Source organism: Schistocerca cancellata, chromosome 5 (genome assembly GCF_023864275.1).
Source record: "Schistocerca cancellata isolate TAMUIC-IGC-003103 chromosome 5, iqSchCanc2.1, whole genome shotgun sequence".
Taxonomy (NCBI): Eukaryota; Metazoa; Arthropoda; class Insecta; order Orthoptera; family Acrididae; genus Schistocerca; species Schistocerca cancellata.
The window spans coordinates 418,694,667-418,703,153 of NC_064630.1; the positions used below are offsets into that span (position 1 = coordinate 418,694,667).

An 8,487-nucleotide genomic window follows, 5' to 3' on the forward strand; every position below is an offset into this window, starting at 1 on the left:
GAATGAAGAAGAAATATGACCATACCCAAAGGATAAAGAAAATACACTGTTATAGCACACCGTCGTAAGGCCACGAGTGGCTTACCAGGACCATCTGACCGCCATGTCATCCTCGGTGGAGGATGCAGATAGGAGGGGCGCAGGGTCAGCACACTGATCTCCCGATCGTAAGATGGTATTCTTGACCGAAGCCGCTACTATTCAGTCGAGTAGCTCCTCAGTTGGCATCACGAGGCTGAGTGCACCCCAAAAAATGGCAACAGTGCATGGCGGCCCGGATGGTCACCCATCCAAGTGCCAACCACACCCGACAGTGCTTAACTTCGGTGATCTCACGGGAACCAGTGTATCCACTGCAGCAAGGCTGTTGCCACACTGTTGTAGGTCAGCAATATATGTTCTGAGCAGAACACTCTGTTCCAGAACATACACTACTATGCTACTCACTGTTTGATTAAACCGAGCTGAACAAGGTCTATTACTCTCAACTGTTTGTGCTAAATCCCCCTGGCACTAATGCTGCTGCACAAAGTGTATTCTCTATTACAAAAGCTTTGTGGACTGATGGGAGAAAATATAAAAATACAGTAAATGAAGTGGGCAAAAAGGAATACAAACGTCTCAAAAATGAGATCATCAGGAAGTGCAAAATGGCTAAGCGGGGATGGCTAGAGGACAAATGTAAGGATGTAGCGGTATATATCACTGGGGGTAAGATAGATATTTCCTCCAGGAAAATTAAAGAGACCTTTGGAGAAAAGAGAACCACTTGCATGAATATCACGAGCTCAGAAGGAAAACCGGTTCTAAGCAAAGAAGGCAAAGCGAAAGGTTGAAGGAATATATAGAGGGTCTATACAAGGGCGATGTACTTGAGGGCAATATTATGGAAATGGAAGAAGTAGTAGATGAAGATGATATGGGAGAAATGATACTGTGTGAAGAATTTGACAGGGCACTGAAAGACCTACATTGAAACAAGGCCCCGGGAGTAGACAACATTCCATTAGAACTACCGATAGCCTTGGGAGAGCCAGCCTTGACAAAACTCTACCATCTGGTGAGCAAGATATATGATAAAGGCAAAATACTCTCATATTTCAAGAAGAATATAATAATTCCTATCCCAAAGAAAGCAGGTACTGACAGGTGTGAAAATTACCAAACTATCAGTTTAATAAGTCATGGCTGCAAAATACTAACACGAATTCTTTACAGACGAATGGAAAAACTGGTAGAAGCTGACCTCAAGGTGGGGGAGATCAGTTTGGATTCCGTAGAAATGTAGGAACACATGACACAATACTGACCATGTGAATTATCTTAAAAGATAGGTTAAGAAAAGGCAAACCTACATATCTAGCATTTGTAGACTCAGAGAAAGCTTTTGACAATGTTGACTGGAATACTATCTTTCAAATTCTGAAAGTGGCAGCGGTAAAATACAGGGAGCAAAAGGCTATTTACAATTTGTACAGAAACTAGACGGCAGTTATAAGAGTCAAGGGGCATGAAAGGGAAGCAGTGGTTGGGAAGGGAGTGAGACAGGGTTGCAGCCTATCCCCACTGTTATTCAATCTGTATACTGAACAAGCAGTAAAGGAAACAAAAGAAAAACTTGGAGTAGGAATTAAAATCCATGGAGAAGAAATAAAAACATTGAGGTTTGCCGATGACATTGTAATCCTGTCAGAGACAGCAAAGTACCTGGGAGAGCAGTTGAATGGAATGGTCAATGTTTTGAAAGGAGGGTATAAGATAAATATCAACAAAGACAAAATGAGGATACTGCAATGTAGTTGAATTGAATCAGGTTATGCTGAGGGAATTAGATTAGGAAATGAGACACTTAAAGTAGTAAATGAGTTTTGCTATTTGGGGAGCAAAATAACTGATGATGGTCGAAGTAGAGAGGATGTAAAAACTAGACTGGCTATAGCAAGGATAGTGTTTCTGAAGAGAAATTTCTTAACATTGAGTATAGATTTAACTGTTAGGAAGTACTTTCCTGAAAGTATTTGTATGGAGTGTAGCCATGTATGGAACTGAAACATGGACGATAAATAGTTTAGACAAGAAGAGAATAGAAGCTTTCAGCCTGTGGTTCTATGAAAGAATTCTGAAGATTAAATAGGTAGATCACATTACTAATGAGGAGGTATTGAACAGAACTGGGGAGAAGAGGAGTTTGTGGCACAAAATGACTAGAAGAAGGGATCAGTTGGTAGGACATGTTCTGACGCATGAAGGGATTGCCAATTTAGTATTGGAGGGCAGTGTGGAGGGTAAAAATCGTAGAGGGAGACCAAGAGATGAATAGATGAGGCATATTTAGAAGGATGTAGGCTGCAGTAGTTACTTGTAGATGAGGGAGCTTGCACAGGATAGAGTAGCATGGAGAGCCGCATCAGATCAGTCTCTGGACTGAAGACCACAACAACAACAGCAGCAGCAACAATGAACTGATGAAAAGATTACGTTTAGTGCAGAAATTGTTAAGGAAATAATTATAACTAATACTCATTTTACGATACTTCATGAGCTGATTTTTGTAAAATTCTGTTTGAAAATATGAAAGTCATGGATGACATATTCTTCTGCAAAATATAGCAAAAAAAAAAAAAAAATCTTTCAGAGTCTACCCATGACAACACTTCCAGGCTAATTGAGATTGAAAAATAAGTAACCTGTGTAAATAATAACTATTTTCTACCATAGTTAAAGACCTCATTACATTAAACTGATATATTGTGTCTGCTTTTGACAACAATAAAATATTTATTCTTTTGGTAGTGCAAAGCATTTTGATGTTCTTTTGTGTGTGTGTGTGTGTGTGTGTATTGTGAGTTTTAACTAAGAGGTGTGAGCCATTCAGGCTACAGTGAACTGTGGATATTGTAGAAATTTGGCCAGTTCTTCAGAAAATCCAAACACTTCAATAGTGACTCTTACATTTAAAAAATGGCTCCAAATTTTGAACCCTTTCACATAGCCCAATGGGAATAACTGTCTTTTGTCCCTAATTAATCTCTGTGCATTCAACTCTGGTCTCATTTTTCTGGATCCCATCATAGCTTTAAAGAAATTATTTTTACAGCCCACTGGGTCAGACACATTGATATTAGCTCTTGAGCTTGGATTTGTTGTGTTACACTGAGAACAACATCTGCTACACTTTTTTTTTTTTGCATATTCCAGAATTGTGTTTGAGGCATCAGTCACAGTTACCAAGGCCTTGTACACTGGACCACAGCTTCTTGAAAATTATGAGTACTAAATCTAAACACTCATCTCTATGGTGAATGTAACTGCTCTTTAGTTGGTTGTGAAGAAGGATTTCTTCTCTCCTTTGTCCCGTCCTAACATATGAACTGCACCGTCGAAACAATAGATGGCCAGAAACTCTATTCCAAGTGAGTCTCAGCAGGATGTCTCTAATGATAGTTGCAAGTATCTGTGTCCCAGAGTACAGTGGATGTCCCAGAGTCCAGTGGACTATATAAATGCAGAGAAAATTCATCCAAGCAGCAATTTTGCTAATTAGAACTTATAAGCCAGTTTACTGCATATTTAAGATACATAAAAAGGACATATAACACAGTTGCCAGTTTTTTTTCAAAGCTGAACAAAATTTCACATGCCACTGATTTTGATATATTGCGGTGCAATGCCTCTAGGCAGCCTCCTAGCCTCCACAAGCAAGTGCACAACCTCACACACCCCACAGCTTAACAGCAGAATTAAGCTCACCAAAGATAGGTACATTTGAAAAGATTGTTGTTAGCAGCATGAAAAAAGATTGTCACTAGCAGACTAAATTGTGTGTAGCTTGCCAGGCACCCAAAATAGCCCACCATGTTCACAAACCAACAAGCCAATTCACAGAAATGACACACTGTGTCTCATATTTCCACACTGATGTGGTGGTCCTGCTGCCTCTGTCTGAAGGATTCACATATATTTTCATGGAGATTGCCTGGTACACCCATTGAGATGAAGCTACCCCAATCATGTACATTTCTGCAGATACAACAACTACAACATTCTTTATTACATGGATTACCCTGTTCAGCTACACTGTACATGTCACAACAGATCAACAGAGTCTGTCTGACTCTACCGTATGTCTTGAACTCACTAAATTATGTGGGTTCCAACACCATCACATCACTAGTTATCACCAAGCCAGCAACAGGATGGTAGAGAACTGTCATGACACGAACTGTCTCTGTCCTGCCATAAATCAAGAAATCAGTGCATTAACAGCTGCCCGTTCACACTACAATTCCTTACTCTGGCCCTTACCAGGTTTTGGAGCACAACAAAAATACTATGCAACTCTTATGCAATGATAACACTATGACAGTGTCACTCAAAAGAGTAAATCCAGCTTACATGTTAAATACATGCCCTTCATCACCAGATGAGATGAGCAAGATCTACAGACCACCCGTTTTAGCAATGCCTACACCACCGCCATACCAGCAGCCCCCTGCATAAGCAGCCCCCAGCATAACCTGGTAAAGAACTCTGCTGACAGTTTATATGAGGGCCAGAAGATGATTTCAGCACCAGTTCCTCTACATTCCCTGATCTCCATTCTGTTATGAGGGGGAAGGAATGGAGTGCTGTGTAGCAGTAGAAGTTCAACTAGTGCTTTGAGTGTAGTGTGTCGTCTTTGAATGATACAGTGAATCACTGCTCAGTTAGTCTTTGGCACTACTTGTGATCACTCATGTTCTGTATGTGCATCAGCACTACGCTATCAAGAAAGTGATGCTGGATGCTGGGCTCTGGAGCAAAGTCAACAGTCTGACTCACACCAAATTGCTCCACTGGGTTTAGGTTGGAACTCTGAGCTGGCCAATCCATTTCAGTAATATTATTGTCTACAAACTGTTGTCTCACAGATGCCACTTCATGAGAGGGTTCTTTGTACTGCTAATACAATCACAGTCTCCAAACCATTCTCCTACAGTACACACTACAGGATGCTGTAAAATATGTTTATATTCTTCCAAATTCTGCATTTTCTTAAGTGGAATAAGGTACACACATCCTAACTATGATAAACACCACCATTCTGCAATATCACCTCCTCTGTGCTTCACGGATGGCACTAAACATATGGGCACATAACGTTCTCCAGACATTCGCCAAAACTAAACCCTTCCATTGGATTGCCACAGGATACAGAATGTTTCATCACTTCAAATCACTTGATTCCAGTCATCCACTGCCCAGTGGTGGGTACTCTTTACATCACATCAAGCATTGCTTACATTAGTATTGACTACTGAAATCTGTGGAGCTGCTTGACCATTGTGTTCCATTCTTTTTAACTTTACACACCCAATCATTGGGCTAGCTGGACTGCTGGTACCACTTCGGATCTCATAAGTGATTGCTTCTACTGAATTAATGTGATTTTTTAGAGATATCCTTTGGAATACTCAACAGTCCCTGTCTGTCAACACATGAGGTCTGCCTGGTATTAGTTTAGCTGTGGCTGTTCCTTTGCATTTCCACTTCATGATCAAATCACCAACAGTCGACTTGGGCCCCCTTAAAAGGGATTAAATGTTCCTGATGGACCTATTACATGGGTGAGATGAGAAAATTTGAGTTATTAGAGCTAATACAAAGTCTTAACTGACAAAAATTCTTCTTGTGTCATTTGTATGTGGAACAGGCATAGGGGGATCAGATAGTGATACAAGAAGTACCCCCATCACACACCATTAGATGGCTTGCAGAACATTCAATGACAAGTCACTGACCTCTCCTGACTGACGTATTCTGCTGTTACTGCTCTTCTACTGACAACACAAAACTCCCTGCCTCCTTTTACATTTGTGGATCCACCTCTTGTGACACCTGTTGGTCAGTTCCACATAACACAGGGGTGTCTCAATACTTTGATTACATGGTGTATTTACTTATTTGTAAGTTGTAAATTAATTGTGTTCTTACTCTTTCAATTTGTATTATTTATTGTGGTTAATGTACCTGCATACTGTTAATAATGCCTGAGGAGCAAATAAAATCTGTACTTTATTATACAGGGTGGAGAGAAATTGTGTGACAAAATTTTAACCCTGGACAGCTGATGCCAGTAAGAACCAAAATTACTAATGTTATTTAGGTCAACAGTGCACAATTTTTAAACTACGGAAACTTGGCACCACGCGCTCCAATTGGCCGTGGGATTGTCCTGTTGCCAAATGCTCTGGACAACGTACGACCGCGAATGCTTTGCCTGCCAGAGATTGCGATGTATCCAAGGCATGCTCAGTGCTAGAGCACCAGACTTCCACTCTGGGGGCGAATCTGCTGGGGAACTGACAAATCCACTGTAGTTTCATGATAAGACTTACTGGGAACAAATCCATCAACAGCAGTTAGTTCATGTATAGAGAGCCTTTTACAAATTGTGTTGGCCCTGAAAAGGGCCTTTTTTGCATCTAGGACATTATTTACTTAAAGCAGGTTCTCGAACTGGTGATCCTCTGATGTGACACAAGCTTGATAATGTCAAACGGTGTTTTGCTAAACTCTTTCAAAGATTCCTGGCATTGCCCTGATGTGACTGGTGGCATGTTGAATGCGATCCATTAATTCCTCTTCATTTCTAGGTGGTTCACGTCCAGCTGGGTTAACTAGAACCTTGAAGAATCCCCACAGGAAAAAGCCCAGTGGTGTGAGGTCCGATGATCGTGGGGGCCATGTCGTACAAGTACCTCAGCCAATTACCTGGCCATCGAAGAGTTCATTTAGATATCCGCGCACAGCACGACTGTTATGTGCAGGCGCCCCATTGTGCTGCAACCGCGTGCATAGCTGTATGTCCAGGGGAACATCTTCCGGCAGGCCGGGTAGAGTTTCTTTTCAAAAAGTGAAGGTAATTTGCTGGGTAAGTCGAGGAGGTAGACAGACTGGCCCAATCAGATGGTCACCCACAGTGCCTACCCAGATGTTGAGCGAAAATCATTCCTGGTATCCATGAAAGTACACAATGTGAGAATTTCCCCTTGCCTAGTAATGAATATTTCGAGTTTTGGAAAGGCCGTCCTGATGGAAGGTGCACTCATCAGTAAACAACACAATTGTGGGGAAGTCAGGATCTGGTGCAACACGTCACAGGAACCACTGACAAAACCCTAGCCTGTGTTCATAGTCTGACACAGGATTTAGGTCCTGGACAGGGTGGAAACTAAATGGATGCTGCCCATCATCCCTCAAAACATCCCAGACTAAACAATGACTGACCCACATGTCATTTCCAACTGCCCGATACTTGTTGTAGCTGCTTCCTCAAAGCACTCAAGAACAGTCTCTTCAAATGCAGCATCCTGTCGTGTCTTCCAGCATCACCATGATATCCCACTAATGAGCCTATTTTGCCAAGTTGCCAGTGATTTGCCGTAAACATTTGTGGATGTTGGTGACGTCTTGCTGAGTACCATTCCTCATGCAACCATTGAGCTTCATGAGCATTACCGTCAGCTAGTCCATAAACAAAAACTATATCTCATTGTTCTTCAAACAAATGCTGTGCTGCCATGCTTACTGTATGACTACATCGCAGGTGATGTGTGTGTGCTCCAAAGTGAAGCTTACGTGTGAATGGCTCTGACATGAGGTGGAGACAAACAAGACCTTTCATCACATGTGCGTATCATGTTGGGATAATGATGGGGCAAGGGACGTTGGTATCTGTGAACCAACAACCATAGCGCTGCTCGTCAACCAACGAACAGCAACAGGGCAATCTCACAGTCAATCGGAGTGTGTGGTGTCAAGTTTCTGTAGTTTAAAAATGTTGCAGTGTCGTCCTACACAACATTAGTAATTTTGGTTCCTACTGGCATCTGATATCCAAGGTTAAAATTTCGTGACACAATTTTTCTTCACCCTGTATATCATACTAAAACTAATTTAGGCATACAGTAGCTGATGTAAACAATAATGTCAAGATTTTGTCTTAATTTATTTTTTTAGAAAGTATATAATTAATTTTTTATTAAGTTTATACAGTTTATAATTTACTGGCATTACTGTGAAGAACTGTACTCATACATTGCCTGTAGTGCAAACATGTTCAAGCAGTATTCGAGGACTCTCCAAAACTTTTGTTTCTCGCATCATTTTAACAGTGAATGTAGAAATTATTGCAATATCAAGGTATCATTAGGAAAAGGATGACTGTAGAGAGTACTAACAAGAATGTAGACAGCAAATTTTAGATGATGTAGAATATATTTCCCGTGGTAAATAGGTAATAACACTTGAAGCATTGCGTCGAATAAAACGAATTTTGAAGTAGGCGAAATCATTAATTTTTTGCGTGCAAAAATAACCGTATTGGACCATGTGCTTTTTTAAATTTTTTTTCTCCCTGCTCTCTATCTTCTTTTTAATGTTACACGTGGAAAAAATCTTATTTTAACAATGAATCGAATTTATCCATGATCTTATAGCAAGTGT

At 40.8% G+C, this 8,487-nt stretch overlaps 1 pseudogene; it reads right to left on the reverse strand.

Moving 5' to 3' along the window:
- Positions 1–254: 254 nt before the first annotated feature.
- On the reverse strand, positions 255–372 carry LOC126189243 (5S ribosomal RNA; annotated as a pseudogene).
- Between the last annotated feature and the right edge of the window lie 8,115 nt (positions 373–8,487).